The 16,903-nt window shown below is 41.1% G+C and overlaps 1 long non-coding RNA gene and 1 pseudogene across 1 annotated transcript in view; both read left to right on the top strand.

The window, feature by feature from the left end:
* LOC146405300 (uncharacterized) overlaps window positions 1-16,903 on the top strand; it is a 68,414-nt gene that overhangs the window by 41,511 nt on the left and 10,000 nt on the right. The window lies entirely within an intron of this gene.
* Window positions 15,454-15,799, top strand: LOC100525908 (transmembrane protein 14C pseudogene; annotated as a pseudogene).

Consider the following 16,903-nt stretch of genomic DNA (forward strand, 5'->3'; position numbering starts at 1 on the left):
CACTCCTTTCCCAGAGGTTTTGTCCAAGCAGTCTCCCTTGGTCTGGAGATGATTTTACTCTTTGTTCCCACTTGGTATCTCCACTGTGGCATTTATCTTATAATTCAGTTGTTTCTATGTACGAGAACTACATGGGAGCGAGAAATATGTATTATTTAGTTTGATAGATTTGTGCTTTGTAAAATCTCAGTTTGGCCATAGTTTACTTCTGTGGCAAGGTAATAGCCAGACAGTGCCAGACCTGGAACCGCAATAACGTCAGAGGAGAACTTCAAGTTGGTTTACCAAGAGAGGAGTTTTAGAATTATCAACCATGCCAAACCACAAGTTCACAGGGTTTTGGACAGGTAGCCAAGACCAGGACCTTTTCAAGCTTCCTTAGCACTATTAACCCACCAGTGTGGCATGAAGTGAAAAGTCCTGAACTACATAACTTGATTCGGCCACGTCGGATAACACCAGCCATCTAACTCTGCAGACAAGGAGGTGATATGGTTAACCTCTTCCCTGCTCCTTCCATAAGGAGTGGATTCCTAGTTCGCTTTGTCCCAAACCGCGCTGGCTTGGAGGACAAGTTATCTTGATGGAGGACAGTCAGGTGAACTCAAAGCAAGAGTTAAAAAATAAAGACTCACATACCGTATGTTTAAGTATTTAAAATTGGTAAATTTCATTCATCTGTAGTTAAATAAAATATATCCTACCCTCTTCCCTTGACAAATAAACCATGAGAGCAACGTAGAAAACTGAGTTCCAATTTGGAATTCTCCAGCGCATTGCAACATGGTTCCCAGGAAAAACCAGTCCCTGCCATTCTCTAGGAACCCTCCTCCTCGTCTCCTCACCCCAGACACCGTCTTGCATCAAGTGTCTTGCATGCACATGTATGAAGGTATCCTAACCCACACATCCAAGCACCACCACACCTCTCACCAAGTGCTGCCCATTGGCTAACTGCCCCAGAGGCACAGCCCATCTTTAGGGACAGTCTGTCCCAGGGAAGAAGCCTATGCAAGCCCCAGAAGCAAGTTCAAGATCATGTGAACAGAGAATTAATTGGGTCTAAAAGCATAGTCTTGGATGAAGACCAAGTTGAGCCCCTTCCTTTGTCCTGTGGATCAAGTAGCCTAGCCAGAGAAGGGCCAGAGTGGAATCTTCTAAAGGGTGAGGCCTGAGTCAGGAGCCCTTCTGACTTGCAGCTGAGGGCAGCACCATGGAAGGGGACTCTGGTCCATGTACTGAATAGTGTTAACAAAGAGAAAGGCAGCTTCCAACACCAGTATTTCTAAAATGTCTTCTGTACTTATCCTCACACTTTGATAATCTCATCCAGTTTTATGAATTTCAGTATCCTCTCTGTGTAAACCAAAGCTGAGAAAATTTATTGCTATCGTATCTGTACTACAAGAATTGATATAGGAAGTATATCAACTATAAGGACATAGGGAAAAAAGTCATACATACATTAAGGAATGAGGAGACTTGGAAAATAAAAATAAAGAGGTATAAGCAGTAAGACAATATTAGCAATAAAATTAAATCCTAAAAAAATTTCATTTAACCTAAAATAGGGCAAGATAACGGAAAAGGGAAAAAGAGGAACAGAGAACACATGGTATAAATATAAAACAAATCACAAGGTAATATACTTAAATACATCAAATTGCTAGTAGCATTAAATATGTAGTCTAACTACTTGATTTGAAAGGCAGAGATTTTTCAAAATAGATAAGAAGGAGTTCCCAATGTGGCTCAGCAGCAACAAACCTGACTAGTATCCATGAGGACTCGGGTTCAATCCCTGGCCTTGCTCAGTGGGTTAAGGATCTGGCATTGCCGTGAGCTGTGGTGTAAGTCACAGCTTGGATCTGGCACTGCTGTGGCTATGGGCATAGGCCAGCAGCTACAGCTCCAAATAGACCCCTAGCCTGGAAACTTCCATATGCCACAGGTGCAGCCCTAAAAAGAAAAAAAAATAGATAAGTTAAGCCACAATTACTATATTATGTCTAAAGAAACATTGTTTATTTATTTATTTAGGTCATACCTGTGGCATGTGGGAGTTCCTGGGCCAGGGAATGGACATGAGCTATAGCAGTAACCCAAGCCACAGTAGTGACAATGCCAAGTCCTTAAGCACTAGGCAACCAGGGAACTCCTGACTAGTTTAAATTAAAAGACACAGATAAATTAAAAATAAAAAGATGTTGGAGCTCCCGTCGTGGAGCAGTGGAAATGAATCCAGCTAGGAACCATGAGGTTGCAAGTTCGATCTCTAGCCTCACTCAGTGGGTTAAGGATCCGGCATTGCTGTGAGCTGTGGTGTAGGTCACAGACATGGCTCAGATCTGGCGTTGCTGTGGCTGTGGCATATGCTGGCAGCTGTAGCTCCGATTAGACCCCTAGCCTGCGAACCTCCGTATGCCATGGGTACAGCTCTCAAAAGGCAAAAGACAAAAAAAAAAAAAAAAAAAAAAATTAAAGGAGTTCCTATTGTGGCTCAGTGGTTAACGAATCCGACTAGGAACCATGAGGTTGTGGGTTCGATCCCTGGCCTTGTTCAGTGAGCTAGGGATCAGGCATTGCTGTGAGCTGTGGTGTAGGTTGCAGGTGCGGCTTGGATCCCCAAGTTGCTGTGGCTGTAGCTGTGGCGTAGGCTGGTGGCTGCAGCTCCGATTCAGCTCCTAGCTTGGGAACCTCCATATGCCAAGGGAGCGGCACAAGAAATGGCAAAAAGACAAATAAATAAATAAATAAATAAATAAATAAATAAATAAATAAAAAGATGTCTGGAATGGCTATATTTTTATCAGAGTTGAATGTGTAATATTCTATAAAGTAGAATATTACCAGGCACAAAGAGGGATATTTTATAAAAAAGGATCCATCCATCAGAAGGCTGTAACAATCCTAAATTTGGTATATGAACCCAACGATAGAGTTTCAAATACAGGAAACAACACCGGTACTTAAAATAAGTTTTTTTAAAAAAGAAACGGACAGGAATTCCCATTGTGGCACAGCAGAAGTGAATCCAGCCAGGAACTATGAGGTTGAGGGTTTGATCCCTGGCCTCGCTCAGTGGGTTAAGGTTCTGGCATTGCTGTGAGCTGTGGTGTAGGCCAGCAGCTGAAGTTCCGATTAGACCCCTAGCCTGGGAAGCTCCATGTGCCGCATGTGCAGCCCTAAAAAGCAAAAAGAAAAAGAAATATATTTGCAAAAAAACAGAGCAAATACCAGGCTACACAGAGCTTCTCTTTGGAGGGAAAATGTGTAAATGTGTACAAATAGAAAGGAATCTCAGTGATTTCTGTAGGTTTGATAAAACCATCTGATACAAAATCAGAGCAATGTCTCTTATGTAAAAATAAACAATTGGTGGGAGTTCTTGTTGTGGCTCAGCAAGTTAAGGACCTGACATTGTCTCTGTGAGGATGTGGGTTCAATCCCTGGCCTGGCTCAGTGGGTTAAGGATCTGGTGTTGCTGCAAGCTGTGGCATAGGTCGCTGATGAGGCTTGGATCCAGTGTTACTGTGGCTGGGGTGTAGGCCGGCAGCTGCAGCTCTGATTTGACCCATAGCCCAGGAACTTCCATATGCTGTAGGTGCAGCCATGAAAAGGGAAAAACATACCAAATAATTGGAAAGGTACTGTTGAACTCAACAATAAGAGGTACTAGAAACAACAAATGTAAAGTTATGAGCCTGGTTAAAGGCAAACATGCACTAGGCTCTGGGTCCCGAAGCACATCACAGCTGAGAATCTGCTCCTGTGAGGTAAAGAGAGCAAAAAAAAAAAAAAAAAATTCCTCTGAGACGAGATTGCCAGCATCGTTGCCTGACAAAGGACTTCTCTCCTCACCATGAAAGGAGGCTGCCAGCCATTTGACACAATGGTTTAAATAAGCCATGGGCCCAGGAACAGAATGGACACAAGCATGTGACTTGAAGGTAAACCAAATTACCTTGGGGTTATCTTGGGTTAATTCCCCAGAAGCAAAGTCATAGATGGGGTGACTGATTTACTGAAAGAGTTCTCTCAGGAGAACGCTATAATGACATGAGGAAAGCACAATAGTGTGAAAGAAGTGAGGCTCAGATTATCGTTCAGAGAAAACCTTGTCTCAGCCTGATCCCACCTGGAGCTCTGGAGAGTAAATGGAGTCCAAAGGTTGTCCTGCCCAGAGGGAAGGGAGATAAACTCTTACTTCAATCAGTTGATGGCCACAGGCTAACTCCCAAAGTGAAGCTGTGACTCCTTCAGAAATGGAACTTCTGTTAGTCAGGACCATCCATTGGAGAAGGACGCAAATGTGAGCCCTTAGCATCAGTTCTCAGAAGAGCCGGGTAGAGCACCATCAGCATCCTCTGTGGTAGGTGATTCTCTCCGTGAGGTCCTGAGTTGCAGTAGGGGCAAGCCCTTCAAAATGCCTGAAAGAACTTGATTCTGAATGGAGAGGCTCAGGAGATCCATGTGGAAGCAATCACAGAACCAGAAAACAGAGATTGGGGTGCTGTGGAATAAGAATGAAAAAAATATATATATAATGCATTGATTAACTTTGGACTTTGTTAGAAAAAAAATTATCGTTGTGTGTGTATGGCAAGTTATAATTATAGTCAACCTTTTTTTTTTTTTTTTTTTTTTTTTTTACTTCTTGGGAGAGTTTCCTCCATTTAAAACAATTATACTTCCCTGAATTATTGACATTAGGCTTGGTCATTTGACTTCTTTAGCCATTGAAATGCATTTTGGAATAACATGCATTACCCCCAAGTAGAAGCTTTCAGAGCCAGCGTGACTCTGTGACCTTATCCTCTTTGCTTTCAAGCTAGTGTTGCCAGATAAACTGTAGGCTATCCACTTAAATTTGAATTTCAGATGAACAACAAACAATTTTTAGAATATGTTCTGTGAAATATTTGTGACTTATGCTAAAAATACTACTCATTGTTATATGAAATTCAAATTTAACTGACATAAATAGCCTTCACAAAAATTAGCTCAAAATGTATCACAGAACTAAATGGAAAATGCACAAGTATAAAACTCCTTGACTAGAACATGGGAGAAAACCTAGACAACGTTGGGTACAGCAATGACTTTTTAGATATATCAAAGTCACAATTTATGAAAGATATAATTGGTAAATTGGACTTCATTAAAATTTAAAACTTCTACTGGGCAAAAAAGCACTATCAAAAGAATAAGACAAGCCACAAAATGGGAGAAAATATTTGCAAAAGACACTTCTGATAAGGGACTGTTGCCTTTAAAAAACACAAAGAACTCTTAAAACAAGAAAACAAATAACCTGATTTCAAAATGAGCCAAAACCTTAACAAACACCTCACCAAAGAAGATGTGCAAGTAGCAACTACACATATGAAAAGATGCTCCACATAATGACATTAGGGAAATGCAAATCAGAGCAACAGTGAGCTATCACTACATACCTATCTGAATGGCCAACGTCCAGAACACCGACAACACCAAATGCTGACAAGGCTGTGGAGCAACAGGAATTTGCTGATGAGAATTTCAAATGATACAGCCACTTTTGAAGAGAGTTTGGTGATTTCTTACCAAATGAAACATACTCTCAGCACATGATCCAGCAATCATGCACCTTAGTATTTACTCAAAGAATTTGAAAACGCATGTCCACTAAAACACATACACATAGCTGTTTATAGCAGCTTTATTCACAATTACCAAAACTTAGAAGCAACCAAGTTGTCCTTCAGTAAGTGAGTGGGATAAATAAACTGTGATATATCCAGAGAATGGACTGTTATTCAGAACTAAAAGGAAATGAGCTGTCAAGCCATGAGAAAACAGGGAGAAAGCTTAAGTGCATATTACTAAGTGATCGAAGCCAATGTGAAAATGCAACATTCTGGATGATTCCAACTGTATGACCCTCTGGAATAGATAGAACCATGGAGGCAGTAAAAAGATCAGTAGTTGGCCGAGATTAGCATGAGGGAGCAAGGTGTCCAAGAGGTTTTTAGGTCAGTGAAAATACTCTGTATGATATTATAATGATGAATATGTATTATTATATGTTTGTCCAAACTTATGGAATTTACATCGAGTGAACCTATAGGTAAACTAGGGACTTTGAGTGATTGTCATGTGTCAGTGTCGGCTCATCAGGTGTAACAAATGTACCACTCTGGTGGGGGTTGTTGATAACGGGGAAGGCTATGTATATGTAGGGGCAGAAAGTATATAGGAAATCTCTGTACCTTCTCAATTTTGCTGTGAACTGCTCTTAAACTATTGTCTTTTAAAAAAAGCAAACCATGTACTGATTATAGATACTTGCAAAATGTAGAACCCAAAATGGCTCACATCCAGAGGATGTGATTTTTAGTTTTTTAGGGCTGCACCCGTGGCATATGGAGGTTCCCAGGCTAGGGTACTAATCGGAGCTATAGCTGCCGGACCTACACCACAGCAACAGTGGGATCTGAGCTGAGTCTGCGACCTACACCACAGCTCATGGCAAAGCCCAGATTCTTAACCCGCTGAGCGAAGCCAGGGATCGAACCTGCAACCTCATGGTTCCTAATCAGATTCATTTCCGTTGTGCCACGATGGAAACTCCCAAAGGATATTTTAAATGCTTAGAAATCCACAAGAAAAATACTCAATAAAGTGAAGTATGTCAAGTAAATGAACAGGCAATTCACACTAGACAAAACCTGAAAGATAGTAAATATATGAAAATGTGCTTAATCTCGTGAATATTTATGGAATGCAAATCTTAACAATAGTGAGATACAGTTTCACATCCCTCACATTCATGAAAATTCAAAATTATGGCAATGTCAAGTGTTGGTGAGGACATGGAACAATAGTAATATTCATGCCTGCCTGCTGGTGGGAGGGCAAATTGATACCACTGCCTTAGAAAACATCTTGGCATCAACTAGGAACACAGAAGATACTCATACTCACCAGTACAACACTGTAGAGCTATTTTAACACATGTGTGCAAGAATGTTTTTTGCAGCTTTTCATGGGAGCAAAACCATGAAAATGTCTATCAGTGGAAGAATGGATAAATTGCGATACATTTATATAATGGAATACTATTCAGCACTTAAGATGAAGCTGAGAGAGAGGAGTAGCATATAGCAATATTGATAAAACACCACTTGCAGAATGACACAGACAGCATAAGGCCATCTATATAAAATTTATAAAGAGGCAAAACCTTGCCACCTACAGCTTAGGAATGCATACATAGATAGTGAAAATACAACATTCAGCATGAGAATGAAGAATAGTTATCTTTCAGAGGAGAAGAGAGCTAGTAAAACTGAGAGTAGGCACCCAGGGGATTCCATTTGTATCTGTCACTGTAATCCTTTATTTCTCAAAAAGAAAATAAACCTATTTCTTTATGTCTGAAATATTTGTTTATAAAAATCCAGGAGGAAAGTAAAATCAAGGATTTAACAACGATCATCTCTAGGTGTATGAATTTATTTTGCTGTTGTTGTTTTAAGATTTCTTTTTTTTTTTCACTTTTTTGTTCTTGTTTAGAAAGGGTGATTCTTTTTTTTTCCCCTGAAGATGATGTAATTAGGCTTTTCCCCCTGTTTATTTGGGATGTGTATATACCTATATGTATGGGGATATAGTATGTGTTTCATTAGTAATAACAATGACAACACAACTGGAGAAATTTTCTTTCTCCATCAGTTATCTAGAACGTTTGGTGGAAAAGTGATTTTTCTGGATCACGCAGATAATAATCTCACAGAGGCCTTGGCATGTGTGGAATGACCTCACCCATGGTGGTTTCCAGGGTTTGGATGGGAACCAGTTTCTGGCTATTTCACCACCTTTGGAGAAGTGAGAGGTGTTGCTCCGAGGGCACCCAGTCAGCACCGCATCTCCCTAAGAGGCCCTGCCCAGCCAGGCAGTCGTTTCTGAAACTAGTGAGCTCAGCAGCTTTTCACGAAACCATGAGTCATCCACATCGGTGAGGATTTCCAGGAGCCTGCCGAGTACCTCGAAGTGCCGGCTTTGCCAGATGCACTGGTGTTGCCAACCCTTCCCCTAACACGAGCACCACATTCAGCCCATGGCCTATGGTCACAAGGTCACCAACAGCCAAAAACACCTTTTGGGCTTCAGGTGAGGATCTGTAAAAGTAATGCAGTCCTTATTAAAATTCCAGTTGGATTGTTTTTCAGGAACTTGATGATCTAACATTTACATTGGTTCACAACTGATCAAGATATCATTAATTTTAAGGTAGGTTAGAAGACTGATAAAAGCAGACGAAATTGACACAACATTGTAAATCAAATATACTTTAATGAAAAGAAAGAAATCATGTCATGGAAAAAATAGAATGAGATATATAATCAAATATAATTTACATAAAATCGAAATAATGCATATACCAATATATATTTGAAGAACACAGACTTTTTTTAAAGACCTATATGTGAACCATAACAACAGACACATTAACTAGAATAGAATGGTTGTCCATGGAAGTGGGTATGAAAATAAAAGACAATAAGTAAACAAGTAAAATAAAAAACTCTTGAGGGGCCAATAATAATTATGACCCACAAATTGAAGAGTATAATTAGCTCTGCAACCAAAGATATCTTTGTCCTTTAAGTGTTCGTATTCTCATAGGGAAAAAGATATTACAAAAGTCAAAGAAATTATCTGTGTATTAAGGAATTCATGTGGTATCTGGCAAAGAAGAGGTAGATATTCATTATACAGAGGCTCCTATTAAGCCAGGCAGACCATAATAAAAGCCACAATGTAGGATGTGTTACAACATAATGTACAGTGACCAACATCTGTTTTTTTATGGACTAAAGGCCCTAGGTTTCTTCTTCTGGAAGTATAGTAATGGAACAGTTTATTCAATTAAAAACCTAAGCACGGAGTTCCTGTCATGGCGCAATGGTTAAGGAATCCAACTAGGAACCATGAGGTTGCGGGTTCGATCCCTGCCCTTGCTCAGTGGGTTAAGGAGCCGGCGTTGCCGTGAGCTGTGGTGTAGGTTGCAGACGTGGCTCAGATCCTGTGTTGCTGTGGCTCTGGTGTAGGCTGGCAGCTACAGCTCCGATTCGACCCCTAGCCTGGGAACCTCCATATGCCGCGGGAGCGGCCCAAAGAAATAGCAAAAAGACAAAAAACAAACAAAAAAAAAACCTAAGCACAAATTATCTGGGGCAACACATCACGGATGCATGTGTGGGAATTGATGGACCTGCTTTAAGGGTACTGTGTCCATTGTAACTTTCATCAGCACTTTGGACTATGCACTGATAATGAGAGACAGAAATGTGAGCATCAGAAATGTGAGCATATCAGTTTTATGTGATATCAGCAAGCCATTTATTACATATATTTGTCTGTTTTTAGCTTTTATCATGACCCTGTAGAAGAACATAGTACCAAAAAAAAAAAAAGAACATTTCCCCCTGCCCTTTTTCTCTCCCATCTCTAGAATTCTAACCCCTCGTCTTTTAATACTTGTTCATCTTATTTTTATGGTGAAGACATTGAAATGACAGAAATGCCCAAGAATAAGAGAACAATCAAGCCACTGATGTTTCCCATTTGATAGAATATTACAGACTCATGAAAATTAGGTTGAAGAAGAGGAGGAATGAATGCTAAGGAGAGGTGGATGCATCTTGGTTAGAAACACAGGCTCATGAGCAGAGCCCAGTTTCTCCTTAAAGTCATTCTGCCTGGAATCCCCGGTGATGTGTCTCATCTGTTTTGCAAGCAGGGCTGAATTTAACAAATTCCACACCTCTACCAATCCTTTGGAAATTCAAAATGGTTGTTGCTGACAATAGGAGGTCACGCATGAAAAAATACATACAATGGAATATTTTTTCCAAATTGATTGGGTGAGGGTGTAGAGATTTGTAGAGATATAATGAGTAATCCTGGCATAATGCTTCTAAACTTCATCTATGCTAATAGATTGTAAGATACTCCATTATTTTATGTATCATTAAGTAAGGAAAACACTGTCAATTTAACGATGACATAATGGTGTCCTTAAAGAAACAATAACACATGTTCAGCAGCCTGGCAAGCTGGGGTGTGAGTCCCAACCCTTCCACTTCTAGCTGTGTGCTGTGAACAAATGAACTAACCTCTCTAAGCCTCAATGACAGCATTTGTAATAAGAAAACAGTAATAGGACTCCCTGAGTAGGATCTGTGTGGTGATTAAATGAGGAGAGAGCGTGGTGTTTAGCATGCCTTTTAGCACGTACTGGATGTTGGTATTTAAAATATATTAGCAATTTTAGGATGAAAGAAAAGTTTGCAGTAATATGGAATATGCCCATACTATAATGATAATGAAAAGGCGAGACTCAGAATAACTATAATTTAATCTCAACTGTATTTTTTTTAAAGTATTCCAGAGGAAAAATACAGCAAATAAATATACCAAAATGTTCATGTATGTGCTAATATATATAAATGCACATGTGGGGGTAAAATCATGGATTTTTTTTTCTGTTTTTCTTTTCATATTTTTCTGGCTTCCTAACTTCTCTATAAAATTAATTTTAATGGGAAAAAAGTATTTGATTGCTTTGATGATTTACTCCTAGATGCTTCTTTCAAACTTGGGTACCACCACTGAATGAGTAAACAAATGCACCTGTGGCCCTCAAATGTGGCTACAAAGCATCTGTCCTCCCACATCTCATTCAAGACATGGATGGACATGGATGATCACAGCCTGCTGTGATTCTCACTCTGAATCCTACCTGAGATTTACCGTCCTCAGTACAACAGTCCAGCTTTTTTCTTTGAATCAGTTGAAAGAGCACAACAGATGAAGCTTATGTGGTCTTGTGCATTATCCTCCCCAGAATACTTATATGTTAACGATGAACTAAGTGATGACTAGATCAAAACTTTAGGTTTAAAAAAAAAAAAAAGAAAAAAGAAAAATCAAGGTGGAATTGTAGGTGGCCAATTTTGAAGAAAGGAGATTTTCTTGGAAAGAGGGGCCTTATTTTCTTTTACCAAAAATATTGTAGGATTAATGGCAGAGTTTTATGTCTTTAAACCTGTGGCAGAATTCTAAATTTTCCTAAAGAGTCAAAATATCGAATATTCTACCGCTTGTGCTGGTCAGGCAATGTGTTCCAACCTTGGTTTTGCATCAGAGGTCTTGTGAACTCATCATCCCTTTTTTATATTCCAGGCACCTGGCTCTTGCTAGATTCTCAATCAGTTGGTCATCTGGTGATCAATTTCTTCTAACAAAATAGGAAACCTCTTTCTTTCCCAGTAAAGCTATGAATTCCCTTCACTCTCAGCCTCCGTGCCTCACCTCCTTGAATCTACTCTACCAGGATGGCACAGCCCAGGTGACTGACACGTGAACCAGACTAATCCTCCCAGGTATGTCCTAGAGCCAGTTCCCCCGGAGATAAGAACCAGTGACCAGGGCCATGCCATGCCCATGCTTTGGAAAGCCACTAGAAGTGACTGGTGGGTGAGTCAGGTGGCTGTGTCACTGTTTACAGGGACCAAAGCTACATGTCTTCTAAGCTTTTAGATGCAAAGAAGAAAAAAATCTAAGGAAAAAATCAGAGGCTGCTATTACTCCAAATTATCTGCAGAAGGTGGAGTGATAGGCTGCCTACAGGTAGAGATAAAACAGCTTTTGAAATTCCATTGAAAGGCTGCAGGCACCTGCCCCCTGTGTCTTGGGTAGCTGGCAAAGAGATGTTTCCCTACAGAAAGACCAAAGAAGAGATATTGTCCTTTCATAAGTCCAGAGCCAGGATGGGAAGTGGTTCTAGGACAGCCTTTGGAATTGTTGGTTGGTGTGGCAGAAGGAACATAGGACTTGGCTTCGCGAAAACCTGCATCCAAGTTCTGCTTCTGTCACCTAATGATCTCAAGATCTTGAGTGAGTCTCTCACCTTCTCTGAGCAGCAGTTTTATCATCTGTAAGACTGAGGCAATAATGACGGGGTGCTGAGATGAACAACTGAAATAGCTTTTATGGACTCTTGGCATATAGTAGGTGCTTAACGAATGTTTCATTCCCATCTATTCTCTTACCAGTTCTTTCAGATAGGGAAATGTAGGCTTGGAGGGATTCTGTGATTTGCCAAATGTCTCCTATATCAATGGTGAATGATAGATATTCATGTTCTGTCTGGAAAGTGGGAGAATTGGAACTCAAGCCTAGTTCGTTTCCTGATTGAAAATCTAATGAATTTCTCTCAAAATTGCTTTTTGCCAGGGGGCCTGGTTAGGGCCTACTTGGAATTGAGGTTGAGGAGGGAGGCACATGAACTTAGGGCCAAGAGAGGAGAAAACCCAATAGGAAGAGCTCACTGAGAAAAGCCCTTAGCTCTGTGCTAATGTGGTCCTCCCCAGCCAGAGAACCAGGCGGAGGCAGCAAGAGGGAGGGTCCGGCCCAGCATCGTCCCATGCAGGTGCTCCCTGCAGTCACCTGGCACTGCTGACCCAAGACTGTGTCCCTGTAATAGCAATAACCACATAGTGACAGCGCCTACTTTCTGACCACTTGTAGCCAGTCACAGGCCAAATACGCCCCCTCACAAGGTTGTTGTAAAGATGCAACAAGACAGCGTATCTACAACACTCCAGAGAGTCCGTGGCATACAGGAAGTGCTCCTCTAATGGTAGCGTCCGGCATTTTACGTACATAGTGTGGTTTCATCTTTTCGACACCTTTATAGAATGGTTATTACTGTGGTCTCTCTCCTACCAATGAGGATACTGAGGCTTAGGAGGATAAAGGAACTTGATCACAGACCTAAAGCTGGCAATCAGTAGAAATCAGGACCAAAACTAGATATGTCTGAGTCCAGAGCCTGTGCTTTCAATCCTTAGGATAAAAGCTCACAGATCAACTAGTGGGAGTTGTGACCTGCTGAATAGTCTCAGGGTGATGCTGCCAGAGTGTCCCCTTTCCCATGAGGGCTGAACCCTGAAACTGAGCACAGCAAGAGGGAAGCAGAGGCGGGATGGTCTGGCTCCACACTCACCTGCGTCGCAGGGAGCCTGTCTGAGACCAAAGCCTGATGGCTTAGAAGGAAGGAACTGCACTGGGTTTTTGTCGGAGGGATCTTAGAGGATACCTGATATCCAGGTCCATGAACTTGTTTCTTTGTGCCAGTGTGATTTGGTTTGATTTTGCTTTGCAACGCTTTGCTCAAATGAAATTTTGTAAGAAAGCCCCAAGTATGAAGTCAGCAAAGGTGGAACCACTCTCTTGAAAGTGAGTGTGAGGCCCAGAGCATCACCTCCCCCAAGGAACCCTGGCATGTGCACCCCTACCTCAAGAAGGGTGGCCATGCAGCTGAGGACCAAAGGACTGTGCCATCAGCATGTGGACAGAGACAATATAGGTAGTAGAAAGTGCATGATGCTTTGCTATCAGATAGTCCTGGCTTCATTTTATATCTCTGTTCTTTATGATATGTGGGAATTATTCCTCGAGGCGGTTGGGGGCAAATGCAGTAATTGGTGAAAATAGTCTCAAACAGTAAAAGACACAGAGAAGAACAGAAACAACTGTTAGCTCTCAGGTTTTGTTTTTGTGGAAGGAGCAAGAATTCTTTGAGGTTTAAAATGAAATAAATAAAATATATCTTAAGACAAGTATATGTAATAGCAAAGTGCAAAAAACGCAAACCCTTGCTTCCATTCAACCTTTATCACATGCCTAGAACTGTGTGATGCTGAGATGGAATAAGCAGTATGACTAGTGTCTGCCCTGTAAGAGCTTACGGTCCAGTGTATGTACAACCACACACACACACACACACACACACACACACATACACACACACACACACTACGGTCCAGTGTATGTACAACCACACACACACACACACACACACACACACACACTACGGTCCAGTGTATGTACAACCACACACACAGACACAGGAAAAATTTCCAAACCCTTCCCAGTTTGACAAATTATGACAGTGCAGCAGCTTGGAGACCTGGACCCTGGGAATACCTGCCCTGGTTCTTGTCAGCAAGAAAAACACCAGAAGCTTTTCTTATGGGTCAGGCTTTGCTAAGGTCTCAGTGACTCAGGCCCGTATGTCTCCTGCATCTGGTTTGACCCTGGGATTCATCATCAGCTCTGCCTTGATTTTGCACAGGTCCTGGTAAAACAGGATGACTTAAGTTATCCCCGCGAGTGCCCCTTCTACTTCGGTCTACCTGCTCCGTCCTGAATTATTTTTGACATTATAACACTAACAAGATTTCATTCTGCTTTTTGGAGCCTGCATTTATGAGTCTCCTGCCATGGACAGTTTCAGAATTTGGCAAATATTGACGGGTGGAGAATGTGAGGGATTGTTGGGATCAGGTCTCCAGCCCTCTCTTTTCATTGTTACTCTATCTTCAAGTGTATTCTTTTTGTCTTAAGAGCCCCATAAGACTATCAAAACCTCTGTAGTTTCTCTGTGTCTTAGTAGCTGTCTCCTACTTGGGCCCTTTGTTTAAAATCTGAAATGGAAAAATGCCCTGAGATTTAAAAGTCATTTCAAGTGTCAACTCACCCCCTTGCATGATTCCCTCTTCATTGGAATTTTGTCTTCTCAAGTCCTTGTTGCCTTACCAGCTGTCAATGCCTTCAAACTTTCCTAGTCATTTTTCTGGGAGCTACTGTATTATATTTGGAAGTAGAAGTCTAAAGTGTTATTTGATATTTGAGGAGGGTTTTTGTTTTATTGGACCATAATTTTATTTTATTTTTTGAAGGGTAAGAATGTAAAATGCAGCTGTAGATAATGGGAAGATTTTAAATATTTTAAAATAAAAAGAGGGAGTTCCCGTTGTGGCTCAGTGGTAATGAACCCAACTAGTATCCATGAGGATGTGGGTTCGACCCCTGGCCTCGCTCAGTGGGTTAAGGATCCGGCATTGCTGTGAGCTGTGGTGTAGATAGCAGATGCACTAGGACATGGTCTTGCTATAGCTGTGGCCAGGCTGGCAGCTGCAGCTCTGATTCAAACCCTAGCCTGGGAACTTCTTTATGCCGCTGGCGCGGACCTAAAAGGACCAAAAAAAAAAAAAAAAACAGAGAGGGCATAATTCAGATTATATATTATGTGGAGTTTCTTGGCAGGCATGTAAGGAAAGGACTAGAGGTGGAAGAAGCAGAAAATGTAGAGACTGGTAATTGTTTCCCTACTTCTTGTCCCTGTTTGAGGGACCAACCACTGAGGCTCCTCTTCCTTGCTCTAGAAAAATCAGAGAAAGGTGTTCTTCCTGCAACAGTAAAAGTGACATCTGGCAGAAGTGATAAAAGGTAGTTAGTTCCAGGATGGCTTGTGCCCCTTCATCGGCCTGTGCAGACCTTGGGGAAGGAGTTTCAGACCCTGTGTAATCTTCTGTCTGGACCAAGCAAAAGAAAACAATGCAGAAGGACTCTGGCCCACTAGTGCCTTGACATTGGATTGACTTTGGTTATGCAGCACTGCCTGCTTCTGATGGGATCACTCCCTATGCAAAAGGAGGTAGTGTCCCCACCCTGACTGCTGGGCTCCTCTTTGGTAGTTTATCAGGTTTGGGGTACCTATTAGTTTTCTCAGGATCCAAGGAACATTTGGGTTTTCTTAGTTACACCTGGAACCTTGGCAGGCATTATGGGAATGAGATTCTACCACTCTGGGAAATGTCTGCCTGCAGGCTGGACTGCAGGTGCCAGTTTGCTGATGGTCACCAAACTTGGACTTAGTGTGTTGGGTAAACCCCATCCATAGTAGTCATGGCCCACCTTGGACTCCTGAAGAATTTTTACACTTCCACTCTTTTTAGTGTATTAAGATAAATAAGTACAGCATTCTCACATATTCTGACATTTAAAACAAAAAGAAAAGAATAACACTGAAAAACCACAATCCTAAAAGATACACGCACCCCCAGTGTTCACTGCAGCATAATTTGCAGTAGTCGAGACATGGAAGCACCCTAAATGTCCATTAACATATGAATGGATAAAGAAGATGTGGTACCTACATATGATGGAATATTACTGAGCCATAAAAAAGAATGAAATAATGTCATTTTCAGTAACATGGATGGACCTAGAGATTATCATACTAAGATTATCATACAGATAAAGACAAAAATCAGGAGTTCCTATCGTGGCACAGTGGTTAACGAATCCAACTAGGAACGATGAGGTTGTGGGTTCTATCCCTGCCCTTGCTCATTGGGTTAAGGACTCGGCGTTGCCGTGAGCTGTGGTGTAGGTTGCAGACGTGGCTTGGATCTGGTGTTGCTGTGGCTCTGGCGTAGGCGGGTGGCTACAGCTCTGATTTGACCCCTAGCCTGGGAACCTCCATGTGCCGCGGGAGCAGCCCTAGAAAAGGCAAAAAGACAAAAAAAAAAAAAAAAGACAAAAATCATATGATATCACTTATATGCAGAATCTAATACAAATGATACAAAATTTATTCACAAAACAGAAGCAAACTCACCGATTTCAAAATCAAACATGGTTGTCAAAGGGAAAACATGGAGGGGAGGGATAAATTATCAGGTTGCGATCAGTGCTACTATATACAAAATAGATAATCCACAAGGACCCACTTTATGGCTCGGGGAAATCTACTCAGTATTTTGTAATAATGCATATAGGAAAAAAATCTAAAGAAGAATGGATATATGTATATGTATAACTTAATCATTTTGCTGTACACCTGAAACTAACATAACATTGTAAGTCAGCTATACTCCAATAAAATTAAAAAACCAGCAAAAAAAAGACCAAATATTTCAGCTTAAAAAATAGAATAAAATAAAACAATTAATCCCCCCCTCCAAAAAAACACCCCTGAACTTTGTAGAGAAAAAAAAAAAAT

The sequence above is a fragment of the Sus scrofa genome, chromosome 2, assembly GCF_054392235.1.
Source record: "Sus scrofa isolate SSC_HxYL_T2T_F1_AM1 chromosome 2, Sscrofa_HxYL_maternal_Yorkshire_Landrace_v2.0, whole genome shotgun sequence".
NCBI lineage: Eukaryota > Metazoa > Chordata > Mammalia > Artiodactyla > Suidae > Sus > Sus scrofa.